The 22,526-nt window shown below is 39.0% G+C and overlaps 1 long non-coding RNA gene across 1 annotated transcript; it reads right to left on the reverse strand.

Annotated features, from left to right (window-relative positions):
• Nucleotides 1–4,983: 4,983 nt before the first annotated feature.
• Nucleotides 4,984–10,503, reverse strand: LOC148213574 (uncharacterized). Its single transcript, XR_015794454.1, has 3 exons — nt 10,359–10,503; nt 6,627–6,719; nt 4,984–5,280 (listed from the first exon to the last, which is right to left on the reverse strand). It is a non-coding gene; the product is annotated as an uncharacterized LOC148213574 (long non-coding RNA).
• Between the last annotated feature and the right edge of the window lie 12,023 nt (nt 10,504–22,526).

The following is a 22,526-nucleotide window of genomic DNA, read 5'->3' on the forward strand; positions in this document are numbered from 1 at the left end:
GTTCAAATGATATACAGGTTATAATGAGCGACTCCCAGATATGCAGAAGATAAGAATGCCAATTTTGTACTGGTTGAACGCTTACTACCCTTCATTGGCCCTTAGCTTCAAAGGGGGAACCTAGAACCTTAGGTAGTAAAGGTTCTAGTGAAATGTGTTATGTTAGACATTAGTAAGCCAATAATGGTTTGTGAGCCACATGTTTAAGAAGAGTGGTCAAGGATAAACAAGGACCTGAAGCATGGATGGAAAGATAAGAAACCTAGTGAGGTCAGTTGAGGCTTTTATGAAAGATGGGCTACAGCTAATCCTGTTTTCTCTACCTATATTAATTACATTTTATATTTAGATTTGCTTATTTTCAATGTACATTTTATATTTAGATTTGCTTATTTCCAAGCTTGTGTACTTCCACTTCTGGGAATTGATACTAGGAAGAAATGTTTATTTTTGAAACCCAGTTGGATAAAAATAGAGGTTGGCTTCCAAAACTATTATTGTGTGGTCCTTAATATTTGGATTGTGTAGTGTTTTGAATTCAGTCTTGAAAAGGTGCTTTAGGGCAGTGTTTCTCAACCTCAGCAGCTTTAAGATGTGTGGACTTCAACTCCCACAATTCCCCAGCCAGCATGCTGGGAGTTGGCCCACAAATCTTAAAGCTGCTGAGGTTGAGAAACACTGCTTTAGAGTATAAACAGAGCATCTGTCTGCAACACCTTAAGCAGTTGCATTTTCCCAAGAAGTGTATATGGATTATTTAAAGTGTTGCAGACAGCTGCTGTATTTGCACGCTCCCTCACTTTGAAGAACATTTGGGAGATTGTATAGCGACAGATCCCGATCCATTCCATGCTGTTGAATATTTTAAAATATAAACAATGTCTCATCCCTTTCCAAATTTCATTCATTGTCTTCTAATTTCTATTTATTTCCCCCTACCACATTCATGCTAAGGGAAATGTCATGTTTCCTCTTTATGCACTTTTTTTTTTTTAGCAGGTGTTTATCTCTTGGAATTAAAATCTGTGAAATTGATTAAATAATACAGTGTTTTGTAAAGATCCTGTATCTGTTTACTTAGAAAATGTTTACTATCTATCTGACATAGTTTTCTGTTGGCAATTTAAAATAATCAATTTTATCGAATGTATTTCTCTCCCTTTATAGAATGTTTCAGGACAACATAATGCAATAAAATTTAAGTGTACAGATAAAACCACAAGATCAAATAACATTATGTTGTAAAAATACAGCCACAAATAATAAAGCAGAAACTAACCAACACCTTTAGTCACCTAGTCATAAAATCAGTTAAGGCAAGCCACACAAATATCTTCATAGGGTTTTATTTATCTATTTATTTAACAGATTTGTGCAGCTGCCTATCTTATGTAATATAACCCTGCACAGCTCACAAGCAACAATAAAACAGTAAAAACAGTAAAGAACATAAAAGCCAACAAAAAAACTTCCCAGCACCCCAAACCCAACACATCCCCCCGCATCCAAAAGAAACTTTAGAGCGTCCTTAGGCTCCAGCTTCACGCTACCCCAAGGCTTGTGGGAAAAGCCAGGTCTTTACAGCTTTTTGGACAGCCAGCAGGATAGGGGCCTTCAGACATCATGAGGGAGGGTGCACCACAGGATAGGGGCGGCTACTGAGGAGGCGCGCTACCTAGGTCCCGCTGGGTGGCAACATTTAAGGGAAGGGAGTTAGAGTGTGCCCAACCTGTCTGACTAGTGGAGTGGGCAGATAACCTCAGGGAGAGGCAATCCCGCAAACAGCTTGCTCCTATACCATTCAAATCTTTAAAGGTAATAAGCAGCATCTTGAATCACACCCAGAAAGAAACGAATTCAGTGCTCCCACAACAGCGGTGTAACATGAACAAACCATTGTGCAACCAAAACTGCATGTGCCACTGCATTCCGAACCAGTTGTAATTTCTGGATAGTCTTCAAGGGCAGCCCCATGTAGAGACCATTGCTGAAATTCAACAGGGGAGTGATCAGGATGTGAATGACTATAAGCAAGGCCTCCCAATCCAGGAATGGGTGCAATTGACGTGCAAGATGAATCTGTGCAAAAGCCTCCCAGCCATGGCTGCCCCTGCTCTTTGAACAGGAGCCGTGAGTCCAGAAGGACCGCAATGAGGGGATGCAACCCTGGGAAGAGTCAAAGGTGGTATCTCACCAGAATCAGGTTAAAAATATAACACAATAGAATAAAATGAAGAATAAAATTGGGAGATTTTGAGTAATCAAATCCTTGGTGTTTCATATCCAAGTAGGCAAATCTTTCAAGATAAACGTTCTGCTTTTAGTTTGTACTGTCAAATGCAGAGTGAAAACATGACTCAAAAGACATGAGAAAGACAGCTCTCCAAATAAAGAGAGAGGGCTTAGTTCAGGGTTCGCTGAGCATTGTGGGCCAGGAGGCATATCTGGAATTTTGACAGCATGCTGCAAAAGAGCTCCCCTCGTGTTGTGATGTCACTGTTGTGATGGATGTGGTCAGTTACAAAATAGCATTGACTCAAAAACCTATAATGATTAGGCTTCTCCTTGTCAATCTCCCCTATAAGACATTTCCTCCATTTACCTCTTTTTCTGTGCAGAAACACGTAGTTCGCAAAGGACTAGACTTCCGGTATATTATTATTCATTATTTTTATTATTTGGTGGTGCATTTGGTGCCCGTGACCACCATGCTGAGAATCCAAACTTAGAACAAATGAAGAAATACTTAAGGCAGGGATAGAGAATGTGCATTCTGCAGGCCTGATTCAGCCCATCTAGATCAAATAAATATTTCCCAATCCATAATCAATTATACATCCCAGTGAGAGTTGCACCACACAGTAGTTTTAATTCTGTGTTTGAATTCTGAGATAGGTTCTGCCATCTTCAGACTAAGTAAACTCAGGGGAAGAAACTACTCTGGTAAATATGATGATGGCATTGAGAACAGGCTTTAGCTGCCAATTGCCAGCAGCTTTGATGTGTGTGTGGGCACAGAGTGGATTGGAATTTTATCCCAGCCAATTTAATTAAAACTTAACCTAAAACAAGCATTATTACAACATTTCTAGGGGAAAAAACCACAGCAAAAGGAGCAGCAGATGCTACTGAGAAATTTGCCAATTATTAAGAGGGGGCGGGGATGAAATTCCATGTCATGGAAACAGATTACTAGGAATAATCCTATCCAAGTGAATTGCACCAAGCTTTTCCTGATTTCAGGCTCAGCTAATGAACTAGCAATAGCATGCATACATTGTCTTTAGAACAAGTAAGGAACAGTGAAAAACCTATAGGTGGAACACTTGCACTGTCAAAGTGCCACATATAGTGATATAATATGGAGTGTTTTCATCTGGGGAAGCAGAATTCAGGGTAGAAACCCAGAATCCAAGACATTAGAGATGAATTCAGGTTTGTTTGTAATTGTTTGCTATTAGGTTGAATAAACAGCTTAGTAGCAAACACTATTCAACATCAAGAAGTAACACTGGGGTGGGGTGGGGTGGGGTGGGGTGGGGAGATGTGTCTGGTTTGCATCTGCAAGTGAAATTACCTAATTTTTATTTTTTGAACCAATATGTAAACAGAATACAACTATACTTTGATACATAGTCATATACAGAACATAAAATTCAATGATGCACTTTCTTAATTATATAACTATGAACAAAAACGTGTATTGGGGAAGTTGATTGTAAAATGTGTTTATCAGTAACAAAAATGCAGGCATTAGGAGAAAAGCACACCAACTGCCTGAATTTTTTAAAGTGCAGACTTTTTCAAGTTGCACACTAACGTGAAAACCACATGAAACAAATGATAAAGTTGGGGGAAAAGAAGAAATTTCAAGATTGAAATTGACAGATTCATTGGTCCCTGGTTCCAAGTGCCTCTAGTTCTGATCAACAAAAAAAAGTTGGTTCACTGTCTTCATGACATTGCCTGTCTCATCCTCAGCTGGCTGGGGAGACAATCTAAAGTTATCTTTGTTCTGTTAAACCAGGGTTTCCCATTGCTAGCGAGTCTTATCATTTGAACAACCTACGATGCCTTGGTACTAAAGCTGGCAATGATGTGGGCAGGGATCAGCCCAGCTCCTATTGTTTGCTTAAGTCTGCTATGGGCTTCCCCCCTCCCTGCTTGGTCACTGGGCATGCCCTCTATGGACATTTGGATGTGCAGTCCTTTTTTTTGGCATATGGGAATATTGATCTGGAAGACCGGTACTTTCCAAACAAATGCCAGTCTTCCTGGGAATTTATATACCTGTGTCAAAACCAAACAAAAATACCAGCTGAAAAATTGATGGGGGTTAGGAGAGGTGCAAGGGAATGTGAAAATGAGATCTATTGATTTGCTTGTGATCTACTTGATTAACAGTTTGCAGTTTTTTTACATGGATCTACTGATGTCCTGACAGACAGACATTTTTTAAAAAAATTAGCAGAGGGTGGGGGGCTGTAACCTCCTTCCTGAGTGATAAGTTTTGGATTTTGGTTGGTTCTCTTTTGTTTTTAGATGGCTCTATCAACTTCTCAGAAGATCAACATTTTTCACCTTTTCTCATAGGAATATTGATCTCCTCTCCCCTTGCTGGGTACTGCCCTTCACATCCATTTTGGCTCAAGAGAGACTAAACATGGATTGCACAGAATAGATGAAGCAGGAGGGAGTACCTGGAGTCCCCCAGCTGCACCCCACAACACATAACAGAAGGTGATTGGCAGTTGTTTTTCCCATAGGATGGGAAGTAAAAGGAAGTTGGTGAGTCTACTAATTGCTGCCCTGAACTGTCCCACTTTAAACCTTTATGGATAGCACCACTCCTGGTCCTTTTGCTGAGGCACAGTAAAACCTGGCTGTGGAGAGAATGCAAATTGTGTTGACATTCTTCTCTGCCAATTCAAGGATGTGAGGAATGGACATTAACACATCTGTGAGGACTATTTATTTATTTGATTAGATTTAGGCACTGCCCAACTTCAAAACAACTTTGGGCAGTTCACAGTATCAGATAGAAAACAGAGTAAAAACACAATGCAATAGAAATAGTCAAGATGGCATCCGACCCCTCAATACAAACACATACAAAAACTCATCCAGTGAGGCTTAACTGATAGGTAGTGTGGATGCTACCTATGAACTCCCTCAAATGGGTCAAGGGGCAAAGGCAATAACTTTCCTGAGGCCCCATGCTTTTCTGCCATTCTGGAGTAATTCATCTCTTTCATGCTTCTCTTTCATCTGTCCACACGCCTGCAGATAGAATATAAGGCGCAACAGAAATAATTAATGGTGGAGGTAAGAACTAAACAGATACAGTATAGGCTAGAATGAGGTGGTTTCAAAACTGGCTCCTCCATCTGCTTGGCTTTGTCACCTTTCTCCAAATATGGAAAGAAGTAATGTTGTTCTTAGGGGAACCAGATGTAATAGCCCCAACCCTTGTTTTTATCTAGTTTTATGTTTTTTACAATGAGGGAGGAAATATCTTCCTTTTAAAACTTCTAACCTATGTTCCCATATATAAGAATTTGGGTTCTTTTTCATAATGCGGGATTACCAAATGAAATAATCCTCAGCTTTAATATTGTTTGCTGTCCAGAGTCACCTGTTGAGATGGGCGGCTATACAAATTAATTACATACATACATACATGTCGGCATCACCATCTTTTTATTCCCTTCACAACCCTGTCTCAACACTCAGGACCATTAATTACTCCATATAGATTTTGCTAACTTTTTCATTCTTCAGAGGACAAATCTTAATTTGTCTAAATCTTAAAACATTTCTTCTTACAATGTGCTTCTTTGCTTTATACACGCTATTAAGATTATATAGCCCCATCCTCTTCTGTCCTCTATTCCGTTCTTCCAACCACTATTGTGCAATAACACAAGACTGTTCTATCCAACCACAATAATTGGACGACGTTTTCCCAATGTGTTGAATAGGGAGGGAAGCAAAGCTTAAGAAATCCATCAGTTATTTTGTTTATCCCATCCTGCTCAAGCATAATCAGGACATTACCAGTTTGGAGTGACTTGGAACAGATGCAGTTGAGGCAGTGTAGGGATGGATGGAGAACACTCTTAACTCTGTAATGGGGGAAAGCTAATGGAAGTCAGAATCGAGTTCCAGCAAGATGCCTCTGACTTTCTAATCTGGTTGACTTGGAAAAGAGAGATGGCCTTTCCTCTGGAGAAGCAATTCAGAAATCAAACTCTACCACCCTAAAGTAGAAAGAGGAGTCAACCAAGCCCAAAGGGATATCCTCAAGGCATCAAAAAGGACAGAAATTCACAGTAAAACAAAAACAAAAAACCCTCCACATTTTCCAGTCACTGAATTTTTCATTTTATATCCTTAAAGTCTGTATTTTAACATATGATACTATACATCCAGAAGTAATTTCTTGCCAATAAATGTGTTCTCATGAGCCATACCAAACTGGGGAACATTTAAATGGTGCAAATAACATGTAATTCTTTTTTTTCAGTTAGCAAGCATGGATGAAGCTCTATCTTTTCCTTCTTTTGAAAACAAGATAAATATCAAGTTGCTGCTCACGCACTTTATTTTCTTGCATGTCACCTCACCTTGTTACTCCTCAGTGAATGAAATATCTTTGAAATAAGAAGCCTGCATTTTCTTTCTGTTCTTGTATTATCACCACAAGGTCTGTTTTCAAACTGAGTGAAAACAAAGAAAACAAAGCTGTGTTCATATAACATAACATAACCAGTTTGGTATAAAGGTGCTGGACTAGAAACTGGAGACCGTGAGTTCTAGTCTTCCCTTAGGCATGAAAACCAGCTGAGTGACTTTGGGCCAGTCACTCTCCCACATGGAGTTGTTGTTGAAGGGAAAATAGGAGGAGAAAGCATCATATATGCCTCCTTGAGTAGCACAAAATAAAGGTGTGATAAAAACATATTAAGTTTAAAAACTCAGTTAACTAGTGTGCATTACCATGCCACACCCGCTCCCTGGACATAGAGCAAACTGCATCTTGACACAATATAGCCATGTGTCAGGAAAAATGGTCAGAAATGGGGCAGGATGGATAATTCTCCCCCAAATTGTCCAGAGTGGCACTGACTCTGATTACACCACAAAACTTTTCTTTAACTTTCCTCTGATTAGAATAATTTTTAAAAAAGGAAATGGCAACTTCCTAGATTTTTTGCCAGCAACTGGAAGTATTGTAAAAATGGTTAGCTCATAAAAGACCCAGCTATTGTGTGTTGTGCACTGCTGATGCACAAACGGAGTCTGCAAGGTGTGGTAAAAAAAGTCAAGATGATGGCCACAATGGTGCAATCGAAGCTCTGCCTGTTTTTTATGAGTGCTGCATGTGCAGTGCACATATAAAATGGGCAGAGCTTCAATTACCACCCTCATGACCTTTTTGACCACACCCTGTGGACATCCTTATGCAGCATAAAGATACACTAACTGATTGAAGGAGGAAGTTGCAGGCTGTTCATGCCATTTGGAATTCTTGAAACTAAGACTTGTCCTTATGGGTTACAAAACCTGGCTTCTGGACATTCAAAATGGATAATTTAATAAACCATAAAGCTTGGTTAACTAATCTGTGCCATGGCCCAAAGAGGTGGCATGGGAATGCTGTCTAAGCTTTAAGATGTAACTTAATTTACAGATCACCTTTGCTCCCTCCCCTGAATGTTCACCCGGTGGCATGATTATTCATACGTAAGCCCCAAAATGTTCTGTGGTGCTTCCTCTCCTGGTAAATAGGATTGAATTATAGTAAGGTGGCTGTCCTACGTTACTGTCCTTACAGTTCTCTGTAAGGCTGCCATGTCCAGTTTAAAGATAATAAACCATAAACTGAAAGAGCAGGGCCCTGAAGGTGGAATTGATGCCACCTAGACAGCAAGCTAGTAGACATACAGACCATCTGAGATGGACTTTCCTTTTATACAAATGACTGTAATTATTTTTAAATTTGCATTTACCCTTTATAAATTAACCTATCCATGTTTTTGCAATTCCTGTTTTGTCCTTTTCACTGCTGTTGACTGGCAATATATGTCCTTTTCTTGGTGATGCCCAAGAGGCAACCTTAGATTCCAACCATTGTCTGATCTGCTACACAAGGGCTGATGCAAGAGCTGTCACCTATGGAATCATTTTTTTAATCTCTCATTTATGGAATTAATCAAAGAAGAGCTGTGTTTCATAAACAGAAATCTGTTTGAAAAATGGTACCTCAAATAGCAGTAATGTTTTGCAAAGATGTGTTTTCATTCAGAGCTCTTTCTGTAGTTCTTTTGAACAGCGAAAAGCCACAGAAGGAACCAACTTCAAAGGCTCACTGTGGAATGGCCTGACACTCTAGCTGCCAAAGAACAGTTTGATGCATTCCTTTTCATGGCTGCTTCTTTATTATGCCTTTCAAGTGAAATACCGTGCCTTTTGTCCCCAAAACTAGAGGGGACTGATTTCAGACAGTGGGCTCCTGTAGGCTGGCTGGCTGGGCAATGTGTAAAATGGATACTGTCCTGACCCTCCATTGAGACAGGAGAGAGGGGAGTTCAGATTTTAGGTGCTGCTGAAGCATTTGAAAAGCAAGCAGCTCCAGAGGACCTAACAATGCTGGTGACTCATAAATATGATGAGGGCAGGGGATGGAGAACAAAGAAGGAAACCAGACTTAAATGTTTATCCCTCCCACCCCCTTCAGTTTGCAGTAGCAATTTTCAGCTGCTACACTATTTGAAAACAGAAATGCTGGCCATGCAGGTTTTTCTAGATGGGTAACAAGAAGCTTGGCCTGTGGGCCTGTGGTGGCAGCAGTTTTCCATATTGCGGAGAAGGGGAGAATGTGCTTCAAATGTACTCAGTTTTCCACATCTAAGCAGAGGGCTTTTCCACACGGCAGCCTCTGGCTGGAAAGGACGCTGATTTAAGATGTTAACTCTTCCCTTTGCTTTGTCCACAGTGATGGCCTGATCTTCTGTTTAAACCAGTCATCCTCGACCTCAGCAACTTAGGTAGGCCAACTCCCAGAATTGTGAGGATTCACACCAAAATGTTCCAGTATATTCCTGGTAGGTGTTTATTACCTTCCCTTGCGGAGACAGGGGGAAAAAATTATCATTTAAAAAAGTGTCAGGAGGCCTTGTGAAGGGATAGGGTCTCAAGAGCCAACCAGGCAGACTTCAGCATGCAAATCTTTCATGTGAACTTTTTTCATCTCCTGCTTTATTCATAGTGTTTGGAAGATAGAAATATTGCTTTCTTTTTTAATCATGCAAGGCAAATAATGTAAGTGGTATTTTAGCGCAAACATTCACAAACAATCCTCCCTTTTCCAGCTTCTGCCATAAAGACTCTCATATGTATTAAAAACAATTATTTATTGCTACTTACTCTAGTGTTTCTTGGATAACTATTGCCATGCCTGAGAAACTACAGCTTCTGCCACTGACCATGTGTCTGACCTACTCTATTGTTATCTGCATTAACTACAGGTAATCCTCATTTAATGGCCACTTGTTCAGCGACCATTCGAAATTACAACGGCACTGAGCGAGTGGTACTTCTGACTGGTCCTTGAAATTCGGGCCATCCCAGCACACCTGGGGTCAAGTGATTGCAATCCAGGTGCTTGGCAAATGGCTCGCACTTATGATGGTTGCAGTGTCCAGCATCACGTGATCTTCATTTGCAACCCTCCCTGCCAGCTTCCCACAAACAAAGTCAATGGGTAATACAGGGAAGGTCCCAAGTCACTCTGGTAAGTCACTCACACTCCAGTGGCTTTTACCTCCAAGGAGCCTGGCTATAGTGCCAGAAGCACCCCTCTGCCTGCAGTGGCCACCTGTGCACCTACCCCACCTGGCAGCAGCCATGTCCGGCCCCACCGCACTCGTGCCACACCTCAACATCCATCTGCACACCCTCATACTCCCTCACACACCCAGCAGCAGCTACACCCAGCCCTGCTGCACTAATGCCGTGCCGTATCTTCAAGAGCCAAACTGTCTAGGTCCATTTTGGTTCACTAGCCATCTTCTTCCCCTTCAAAACTGCAACTCTCTTCCTTTCTGCCAGCTCATCAGCCTACTTTCACTTCCTTTCCCCTCTGCTGTGAGACGGTATCTATGTTTGTGAGTATGTGTGAAACGGCTTATCTATTTTACTCCCTGCTATTTTCCTACCCAAACTGATCACTCCAAGTACAGCTTGTCTATCTGGGGGAGTACAGAGAGGATGGAAGACAGTGCTTAACTTCTGTATTCTGTCACATAAGTTTTCCCTTACAAAGAAGGGTTTAGGTAAGCTTCCCCAAACCTTACCTTGGACTCATTGATAAATGTTTTGCAGATACCAATCTCTGGGTTAGTTCCATATCTAGACAGAAAATCACCAACTTGATGCTGTTTCTCCAGCTGATGTTGAACTACAACCTTGAGGAATAAGCCTCTTTTTTATGGTACTGTATATTTTTTCTCTGGGTAAGAATTCTGTTGAAAGATAGAGAATATATAGGATAATGAACAGCTTATAGGTCTGTACCCAACCTCAGGAAGCATATGGTGATTACAGTTTGGAAGCAGGTATGCCTCTGAATTAGGAATGTAAACATGACAGATACCTGTCAGAGTAAATTCCAATAAAAAGGGGTCTGCAAAAGCATTACAACAACACTGAACCAAATCTATTGAGGATCTGTGTTTTGCACATCAGACAACATCCCCAGCACATTCAACTATTTGTTTGTGAAACTTCTGTTTGACCAATAATGGATGAAATGAAAATTTAAAAGGGCATTTACATTTTTAAATGGCTATTATCAATAAAAGGCTAAATATGTTTAAAAAGCATGCATCAAGAATGTTTGCATTAAAAATTGTGCTAACGACTACATATATCAGAATAGTTGGGTTCAACAGCTCTGTCAGAGAAAATCTTTAATGAAAGCAGATTTTTTTAATCAAATGCACCTTTAAAAAAAATCTGTAAAAAAAGGCCATTTTTTTCTTGTCTAGCTAACACAGAGGTATAACCAACTGGATTTATATGGATCTGCACATTCTTAATACATACAAAGATACCTAGACTTTCCATGTGTATGAAATATATAAGTTGCTAAAAGCTTTGACATGGTGCCCCATTCAAGCCTAATGTCTTCTACTGTATATTGGGATAGAACTATCCCCTCCTGAATGCTCATTTTAGAGTTGCTTCAAGCAAAGATAGTCTTGACTTTTGTGTTTCAGGGCTTTTTTTTTTTTACTCCTAATATCCTGATTCTTTCCAATAATGCTGACCTTCGTGGTTCAGCGCTTTGCTGACAGAGATCCGATACACCTGGCCAAGCATAGAAGTATAGAACGACCAAATAAAAGCAGTCTGTGAAGTGGAGGCTGTTTTTGGAAAAAATAAATACAACAAAAATAAGGCTATTGTTGCTTAAGCCAAACACCCATTGTCTACTGTGATACATTATTTATTTGTGTTATTTATTACCTGTCATCGTTTGCTTGTGGACAGGATTTTTGATGTCACTGAAAAATCATGTGGTCATTAATAACTCATAGGAATGAATAATGTATCTGCAGATGCCTCAACAGAATTTTACAGCTGTCTATACAGTATGGGGAGGCACCTACTCATTTACGGGAGAGATTTTGCAAATGGTGAGTTTGAATGATGTGCACTAATGACTTTAAGAAACAGCTGCTACTGAAAGCCTAGAAATCTACAAAGATAACAGCGGATATTCTAACGATACCACTTAAACTGGAAACAAAGGCCCTCAGAACCATCCGAATCAGAGCAAGAGCCCAGCATTTTATTCTCAGTGAACATCTTGAGATCTGTGGGAAATCCACCCACAGGGCACGAATGGATGTACTACTCAGAAGCAATACTGTGATCTAGCTGCATTTTTTGGTAAGGGTTAGAAGTCAATGATCCATAAACTCTTTGAATATTTATAATATTAATTTAATGAAGAGCAAAGCAAGTGATAACAATTAAGCATGGTGTTGTCACTATCCGCAAATCCTGAACCCACAAAGAAATTATGATAAAGGGATGGGCAAGTTCTGCTCCCCACTTAGTGCTGAGTTTGCTGGTCATTTTTTGCAATGACAAATTCAAATACAAAGCTGATAATTCTGTCAGACATCATGGCCTTGCTCCCAATTATGGGTCAATTGAAGAGTTGGATGTATATTGTAGAGAAACAGAGAAGTCAACATAACTTGAGTGAACATTAGCTAAATTCTGAAAAAGAAGTGCACATCTAAAACAATCACTGTTTCAAACAAAAGATATACCCTGATGACCTCAAAGTCTATAACAACAGATTTGGAACAGGGTTTAGATGATCCCTACTGATCACTGAATAAATCAATATGGATCAGTGATAGATCGGGCACGTATGTATTGCTGAACCACGTACAGCAATGAAGTTTAGTTGAACTGAATTTGGATTATGAAATTAAACAATAGCTTAGAATGATTTTAAAAGATGGAAATGCATCAGGAGTAACCAAGAAAACAGTCTTGTTTTTTAAATTTAAAATGTGCATTTTCTGCATATTGATTCCAAAATGTATTCTAAATTAATAGTACTCTTTTGCACAGACATGCAGGTTTGTTAGCACACCTTGGCATTACTCATCTTGGAGTAAGAGACAATTCTGTTAGAATGCTGAGATGTATATTATTTGTCATAATAAGGGCTCTAATGTAAAATGGTGATATTTATAATGGCTTATTCATTACAAGTATGGATGGACATTTTGCTGGAGAAAGAGAAATCAAATGAGGACTCTGTAAAGATACTTTTCAGATACTTTCCAGATGATCAGTGAGAGTCAGCTGAGCTGCATTGAAATACTGTAATTTATATTTAATCCTGAAATACCTAGTGAACTTGAAATGGTTGAGTAGCTGTATTTCTATTTTTCCTACTCTTTTAAAAATAAGGACAAGTATGTGCCAATTATTTTAATAAAGCAGTGAAGAAAAAGGTGAATAAAATAATAGAGCATTGCTGTGGAACAGCTTTCTGCAGGCTGGAATCCTCCAGGTATGAATTACAATTCTGAGAATTCCCGAGCATTCCAATTGGGGATGATGTACTTGCAGTCCTAGAAATTGACAGGTTGGGAAATTGAGATGTGGGAGCCCAATTAGCAATGGCACTTTTGTATAATATAGCTGACCATTTCTGTACTAGAGGTGATTTAGCAGTGATAAAGGTGAGATAGTGTTTGGCTTCTAGAGCAATTAATAAAAACCAATTAGCATGGGCATGTGCCTTTGATTGCTGTGGCACAGGCCAAGTCAAATATGTGGCTGAAACATAATAATAAGAGCAATTTCCTAGGTGGGGTATTTAGCTAATAGAAGATATTGTGCTTTGAATAAACACAGTAAAAGACACTATTCCTCAACATAGAATTCCAGGAATGTATTGGATCACCACAAATACTGAATAATAATTATATACCACTTGTATAATTCTAAGGAGATAAACACTTTATAATAATGAGATGCACAATGACATAAGGAGATCCTGATGGGAGACAGAGGACAGTGTGATTAACATCTTTAGAATACACCAAATTTGGGAGAATTGGTTTATAATCTGTCCCTGGGAAAAAAATTTAAGCAACTAACCTAACGATCAAGTGCCAAGATCATAATGAAAGCATCCCATTATTTTTTTTTCAGAACGCTGATCATCTTTTTTTGTTATGAAAGATGAAACTTAATTTTTTCTACTTCTCAGTTCTCATCCTTCCTAAACAATTTATGGTCCTGTTGGTAGGTAGCCAGTTTAAGAACTATCTGAACAGTTCTCCTTTATCTAAGGGACATATTGCCTTTAATAATCGTAATGTTTAGTTAGAGTTGGCTCTAACACCCTCTGGCTATGCTAATTAATTGTCATTTGTCAGACTATTAATCATCTGTCATGTGGAACTGATTGTAGTCCCAAAAGGTAAATTTGATCTTCCTGAGGTTTTTTTCCCTCCAAGTTAGAAGCAATTCTCAAAGAAATATTAATCCAACAGAAACTGACTGGAATTATAAATTTATAAACTCACCTCATAATATGATGAAAAAACTTTGTGGAGAGTGGGTGGAATAGGAGCTCACCAGACCATCTGGAGATGCAATAAATCTGACAGCCACAGCAATCCTAGAATCAAGTACAACTTCATTATATTAGGAAAATGATTTTTTAATTAACTCATGAGGAAACCTTGTGATTCATTCACCCTAATAGAGTTGGAGAGTTCAGACTTCCTCATCAGTGTCATAAAATCATTGTCCCTTATAAATTATCACTTCCTCTAGTCTCAGAGAAGAGCTTGATAGATTAATTAAGTATTTAAACAGGCTACAGATAACTCTAGTAATGATCTTTACATTTCAACATGTATCTAAGCAGTATTTAAGAAAAACTCTGTTGAAGTAAATACAATTTAATTCAGAAGAATTGTCTCCATTGAATCTAAATTCACATTGAACTAGATTTTGAAAACAGAAGCATTTGTTGTCCTTCAACCCAGTCACAATCACTTCTTTTATTTTCTTCTGGTTATACCTCTAGGGAGGTATGCAGTATTTATATAGAGAAATAAGTATGATAAACATGAGAGAGAGGCACAAATATATGTCCCCACTGATAATTAAACCCTTAAAACCATTCTGGAACACATTTTGCACTTCTTAGTTTGACCAATTTCAGAGGCTTTTAGAAAGACATGATTTACTGATTCACCATTCAAAGCAAGAATGGAATGTAACACTACCAATTAATCTTTCAAAATCTCTGCTAAAAAGACACCCACACCTAATGAGATATCCAAACAGAACTAAGAAACATTTCAAGAAAGTAGACAATGCAAATTTAGCTTCTAATTTTACTCTTACTGCAAATGCTATCAACATTTTGCATTCTGCCTACATACTTTACATAGCTGTCCTTTCTGTGACAAATCAAAATGTCCATGTTGAGAATAAACCTAGAGAAGAATGTGCAAAATAAGGGGCACAAATACTTTAGCATGATATCCCCATGAGTCTCATGCCAGCCCTACTATTTCTCATCCCCAAAATAATATGTGATAATTCTCTGTATATTTCGTTCTCTCTGTGTTTAGAGAGGTTCACATGGAATAGACATACTTCTGTTTTACATTGCAAAGAAAATAACTAGCTGTTTCTCAGTTAGTGTGGATCTTCTGTCCACCCCTAGTTCCCTCATACGTTTCATATATCCCCTCTTATTAGGTCTACTGTTGTAGTAGCATTCCATTAATTCCAGGTTCTCTTGTCTCATCCATATCTGGTTTGTTCTAGTAGCCCACATCAGATTGTTCTGGTGTCCCAACATCTGGTGTGGACCTTGTTAATCCAGGCGACATCCGAGCCGGCATGACTCTCTTAGTCCATGTCACTCTCATATTTGAGAGTGGTCTTTTCAAGTGGCTGGCTGGGAAATTCTGGGAGCTGAAGTCCACACATCTTCAAGTTCCCAAGGTTAAGAAACACTGCAGTAGGAACTGCCTTATCAAGCTTGATTCTGTCTGTTGGTTGTGGATTCTTAGGAAGAGCCTGCTGGGATCCCAGGAGAGGCTAGAGTAGTATGGGCCATGAGATAGGCCTTTTCTATTGTGGGCTCCCCTTTATGGAATATGCTGCCCCCTGAAATGTGCTTGGCTCCTACATTTCTAACATTCTTTAAGGCACTCAAAACCATACTTTCTAAATAGGCTTTGAGTCTTACTGATCAATATTGCATAACATTTACTAGCATGTATATGACTTAATTGATTTAGGGTGACCAGTCCCCATCCCTCAATATACTATAACTGTGCCTAACTTTTGAACAATACTAAATATATATATATAAATAGATGCCACTTTTATTCTTTTCTATTTTAACCTACTTCTGTCTTGGATTTTTAGCTTTATATCTTAGTTTTAGACAAATAATATTCTGATTTTTTTGGTCCTAGAGACATAGCTTACAGTGGTAACAATAGTAATAATGTTCTGTATTATTCTTTTAGCTTGTGTATTATGTTTGGTCCTCCTCTTTTCCCTTTAAACAGTTTGTTAACTGTTTCATTCTATACTAGTCTTTGGCTGAAATAAAGTCTGACTGACTGACTGAATTGAGTCTAGATATTTTTATGGGGATATTCCTTGATTTCTTGTTGTTTCACACACAGTCCTGACTCTGTGGAATAGAAATATGTTAAATAAACATTGTTCAGAGCCTGCAAATGAGTATGATAAACTAAAGACAGAGCTTTTGTTACAGAAAGAAAAACTGTCTAACATAAACGAATCATTGGAAGAGATACCCAGCACTAATTTTGATTATTTATTACATTTATATTAATATTAATTTATTGTAATAATATTAATAATTAATTTAAGTGAAAACTGAAAATCTGTTCTGATTTAACTATCCCATCAAATTGAAATACAGATTTTATATATTGAAAAACCCAAATTTTGGATCAGGCACATATCCATATATTGAATTGTATTCCAAGAATTATTTTCAGTTTGAATTACTTTTAAGGTACAGTTAATCCTTGACTCATAGCCATTTGTTTAACAACCATTTGAAGTTATAACGACACTGAAAAAAGTGACTTATGACCGGTCCTTGCACTTACGACTATCGCAGCATCCCCACAGTCACTTGATCAGAATTTGGGTGCTTGGCAACCGGCATGTATTTATGACAGTTGCAGTGTCCCAGGGTCATGTGTTTGTCATTTGCAACCTTCCCAGGGGGCATCCAACAAGTAAAGTCAATGGGATTCACTTAACAACTATATGTTTCATTTAATGACCACAACAAAAAGTCATAAAATTGGGTGCAACTCACTTAAAGACTGCATCGCTTAGCAACAGAAATTCCGGTCCCAATTGTGGTTGTAAGTCAGGGACTACCTGTATAAAGTTATTTGGATATCAGAGTGTACTTTTACAACTTGATTATCCATCCTTTCCATGCGGTAATAAAAATAGAAAAGATAGCCTTTCCAATAAGAAGCATAGAATATCTTTGCAGCAGTTAATGTATATAAAGTTAATTCAGCATACCTGGAGGGAATATACAGTTAGTAACACTGATATATAGTTTAATAACATTTAATAAAAATATTGCAGGTTGAAATGGAAATTCAATTTTAACAATTGTTCCATTCTAGTAGGAATCATTTTCCAAAATTGATAAGCATTACAACATTGCCACCAAATCTGAAAAAATGATCCAACCTACTCGTTATGTTTCCAAGAATTTCTAGAAAAAGCGTTACTCATTTTAGCAATCAAAACTGGTGTTGATACCAACGATAAAACATCTTATACCAATTTCCTGTTAGAATAATATTAGAAGCAAAATATTCTTCCATTGAAATTCTCATTGTTGCATCTCTATTACTACTTTCATTTCAATTTGTTATCCATTTAATCATGCAATATTTAAGTTGTTTGGATTATGATTCATACTTCACCAATAAGTATGCCTAACAAATGTTCCAGATTACGTGTTATAAGGTTTTTGAATTTGGTCAAGCCTCTCAGTATTCTTCCTTGTTTCTGGAATTCTTTTAGTTCTGTTCTACTTATTTAGAGATACTAAAACCAGTCAGATAAACTAGACCACTGTAAAATGAAAGTTTCAAAAGATTTTTTTCTTTGTGTTATTAATAATTAAATCTTGCAATCTGAATGATTTATTAACTTTCCACTGAATGAACTTAATACTTTCCCTTTAGGAGATATTTAATAATGAAGTAAGGAGGGTAGGGGGAATCTGAACTTATTCTTTTTCTGTATTTATCTGGACATTCAGTAAAATACTTGTTATTGCATGTTCTTTTATATATTGCTTACTTCTCTTTGTATCAATGCAAAGATATTTTGGCAGACCATCAGGAAGTCTGCCCCATCTGTAGAAGTAGTTGGGTCCAACCAAAACACCAAAACAAGCAGCCACTCAGTAACTCAACCCCCCCACACACACCCAATCCCCCTTCCCCCCCCCAGATCTCTATAAATACCCACAAAAGGGTCACATCACCCTGGGCACAGAGAGAACTGCTCCTGTCTGTGCTCCTGCACTCTGAAGATGCCGGTCACAGGTGCTGGCGAAACGTTAGGAAACAAAACTTCAAGAACACGGCCACACAGCCCAGAAGACCCACACCAGCCATTGTATGCCAGCCGTGAAAGCCTTCGACAATACATCTACTGTTGTTGTTGTTGTTGTTGTTTAGTCGTTAAGTCGTGTCCGACTCTTCGTGACCCCATGAACCATATTGCGCCAGGCCTTCCTGTCCTTCACTGCCTCCCTGAGTTTGCTCAGTTTCATGCTCATTGCTTCAGTGATGCTATCTAACCATCTCATCCTCTGCCGTCCTCTTCTCCTTTTGCCTTCAATCTTTCCCAGCATCAGGGTCTTCTCCAAAGAGATCTCTCTTCGCATTAGGTGACCAAAATATCTGAGCTTGAGCTTCATTATCGATCCTTCCAATGAGCAATCAGGGTTGATTTCCTTTAAGATTGACTGGTTTGACCTCCTAGCAGTCCAGGGGACTCTCAAGAGTCTTCTCCAGCACCACAGTTCAAAGGCATCAATTCTTCGGCGCTCGGCCTTTTTATGGTCCAGCTCTCACAGCCATACATTACTACTGGAAAAACCATAGCTTTGACTATGCGGATCTTTGTCGGCAAGGTGACGTCTCTGCTTTTTAATATGCTATCTAGGCTTGCCATAGCTTTCCTCCCAAGGAGCAAGCGTCTTTTAATTTCATGGCTGCTGTCTCCGTCTGCGGTGATCTTGGAGCCCAAATAAATGAAGTCTGCTACTGCTTCCATTTCTACCCCTTCTATTTGCCAGGAATTGATGGGTCCAGATGCCATGATCTTAGTTTTTTTAATGTTGAGTTTCAAGCCAGCTTTTGCACTCTCCTCTTTCACCCTCATCAAGAGGCTCTTTAGTTCTTCTTCACTTTCTGCCATTAGGGTGGTATCGTCCGCATATCTGAGGTTGTTGATGATTCTCCCTGCAATCTTAATTCCGGCTTGTGATTCTTCCAGCCTGGCATTTCTCATGATGTACTCTGCATATAGGTTAAATAAGCAGGGTGACAGTATACAGCCTTGTCGTACACCTTTCCCTATTTTGAACCAATCGGTTGTTCCATGACCGGTTCTAACTGTTGCTTCTTGGCCCGCATACAGATTTCTCAGGAGACAGGTAAGGTGGTCTGGTACTCCCATCTCTTTAAGAATTTGCCACAGTTTGTTGTGATCCACACAATCAAAGGCTTTTGCATAGTCAATGAAGCAGAAGTAGATATTTTTCTGGAACTCTCGTGCTTTCTCCATGATCCAGCGAATGTTGGCGATTTGATCTCTAGTTCCTCTGCCTCTTCGAAACCCAGCTTGTACATCCGGTAGTTCTCGGTTCATGTATTGCTGAAGCCTAGCTTGTAGGATTTTGAGCATAACCTTGCTAGCATGTGAAATGAGTGCAATTGTGCGATAGTTTGAGCATTCTTTGGCGTTGCCCTTCTTTGGAATTGGAACGTAAACTGACCTTTTCCAATCCCGTGGCCACTGTTGCGTTTTCCAAACTTGCTGGCATATTGAGTGCAGCACTTTAACACCATCATCTTTTAGTATTTTAAATAACTCAGCTGGAATACTGTCATCTCCACTAGCTTTGTTGTTAGCAATGCTTCCTAAGGCCCACTTGACTTCACTCTCTAGGATGTCTGGCTCAAGGTCAGTGATCACACCAACGTGGACATCAGGGACATTAAGATCTTTCTTGTATAGTTCTTCTGTGTATTCTTGCCACCTCTTCTTAATCTCTTCTGCTTCTGTTAGGTCCCTGCCTTTTTGTCCTTTATCATGCCCATCTTTGCACTAAACGTTCCTTTCATATCTCCAATTTTCTTGTAGAGATCTCTAGTCTTCCCCATTCTATTGTTTTCCTCGATTTCTTTGCATTGTTCATTTAAGAAGGCCTTCTTATCTCTCCTGGCTATTCTCTGGAAATCTGCATTCAGTTGCTTATATCTTTCCCTTTCACCCTTGCTTTTCGCATTCCTTCTTTCCACAGCTATTTGTAAAGCCTCATCAGACAGCCATTTTGCTTTCTTGCATTTCTTTTCTTTGGGATGGTTTTAGTTGCTGCCTCCTGTACAATGTTACAGACCTCCCTCCATAGTTCTTCAGGCACTCTGTCTACCAAATCTAATCCTCTAAATCTATTCATCACCTTCACTGTGTACTCACAAGGAATATGATCTAAGTCATACCTGAGTGGTCTAGTGGTTTTCCCTACATTCTTCAATTTAAGCCTAAATTTTGCAGTAAGAAGCTCATGATCTGAGCCACAGTCAGCTCCTGGTCTTGTTTTTGCTGTCTGTATAGAGCTTCTCCATCTTTGGCTGCAAAGTATATAATCAATCTGGTTTCGGTATTGACCATCTGGTGATGTCCATGTGTAGAGTCGTCTCTTGTGTTGTTGGAAAAGAGTGTTTGCTATGACTAGCTTGTTCTCTTGACAGAACTCTATTAGCCTTTGCCCTGCTTCATTTTGTACTCCAAGGCCAAACTTGCCTGTTATTCCGATTACTCCTTGACTTCCTACTTTAGCATTCCAATCCCCTATGATGAAAAGGACATCTTTTTGGTGCTAGTTCTAGAAGGTGTTGTAGGTCTTCATAGAAGCGGTCAACTTCAGCTTCTTCAGCATCAGTGGTTGGGGCATAGACTTGGATGACTGTGATATTGAATGGTTTGCCTTGGATACGCACTGAGATCATTCTGTCGTTTTTGAGGTTGTACCCCATTACTGCCTTTCCCACTCTCTTATTCACTATGAGTGCAACTCCATTTCTTCTAAGGGTTTCTTGCCCACAGTAGTAGATATAATGGTCACCCGAATTAAATTCACCCATTCCCGTCCATTTCAGTTTGCTGATTCCCAAGATGTCGACGTTCAATCTTGTCATCTCATGTTTGACCACATCCAGCTTGCCTTGGTTCATAGATCTTACATTCTAGGTACCTATACAATATTGTTCTTTACAGCATCGGACCTTCTTTTCGCTTCCAGATACATCCACAGCTGAACGTCCTTTCGGCTTTGGCCCAGCCGCTTCACTCTTTCTGGAGCTACTTGGAAATGTCCTCCGCTCTTCCCCAGTAGCATATTGGACACCTTCCGACCTGAGGGGCTCATCTTCCGGCGTCATATCTTTTAGCCTTTTAACATTGTCCATGGGGTTTTCTTGGCAAGGATACTGGAGTGGGTTGCCATTTCCTTCTCCAGTGGACCACATTTTGTCAGAACTCTCTGTCATGACCTGTCCGTCTTGGGTGGCCCTGCACGGTATAGCTCATGGCTTCACTGAGTTACGCAAGCCCCTTCGCCACGACAAGGCAGTGATCCATGAAGGGGCATCTACTGTTATGCTTTTGCAGTTCAATAAATAATTATTTTAAAATAAATCTTATTTTTTGTCAGATAGATTCCTAAATATTTAACCCTTTTATACAGTAATGTTAAACCCTGTTGTTAAATCCAGGTATTGCTTTTCTTCCTTTACCAAATTCTATATCAACATTTAATTTTTTTGTTTATCCAATAACCTGAAACAAGATCATATTGTTACATACAGTCCATCAGTGGCATTAAAGAATCTTTTGATTGGGTAACTGTAAAAATGGCATATTTTCTTTTCTCTTTAACTGAACAATATAATTGGTTAATCTGATAGGAATCAAGAAGAAATAAAGTCAAAACAAATATGTGTCAGGAACACAAATCAAGGATGTGACAGAACAACTTTCAACACTTATCAATCTACTGACAGTTATCCACTCTTGCTATTCTATTTGGGGACAAATAATACTGCAAAGAATAGCTACAACATATAATTATGGATTTTGAAAAACTTGGAAGGAACCTCAAGAACATGGATGCCCAAGTGGTGTTCTCATCCATCTTTTCAATCTATGGAAGAGGTTTGGAAAAGGAAAGAAAAATACTGCAAATGAAGGACTGGCTAAGCAAATAGTGTTTATGGGAGAAATTTGATTTCTGGGACAATGATTTGAATTATATAGATGACACAAAAGGAGTTGCATCTCACAAAAGCTATTAAAAAAATTTGCCATAACACCGTGAATTTGAACAGGAGGTCTTTAATTGGAATTATGTATGGATTGGAGATTTTAAAAACCTGATGTAAGATCCTTGTGCAGTATAGAAAAAAGTAGAAGTGTTGCTGTAACAGGACCTATTAACTACAGAAAGAAGAATCAGGTAGAACATTGGCTCATAAAGTTCATAGCCTTCTGTATGCTCCAAGTATCAGCAATAAACTGAATGAGCTTGAATTCTTAGTAAAAAAAAAAAATGTAAAGATGCAGCCACCCATAAAAAAAAGGGG

This window comes from Python bivittatus, unplaced genomic scaffold (genome assembly GCF_059951505.1).
Source record: "Python bivittatus isolate LINGU-HERP-01145 unplaced genomic scaffold, Pbiv_v1 ctg000980_np1212, whole genome shotgun sequence".
NCBI classification, from domain to species: Eukaryota; Metazoa; Chordata; class Lepidosauria; order Squamata; family Pythonidae; genus Python; species Python bivittatus.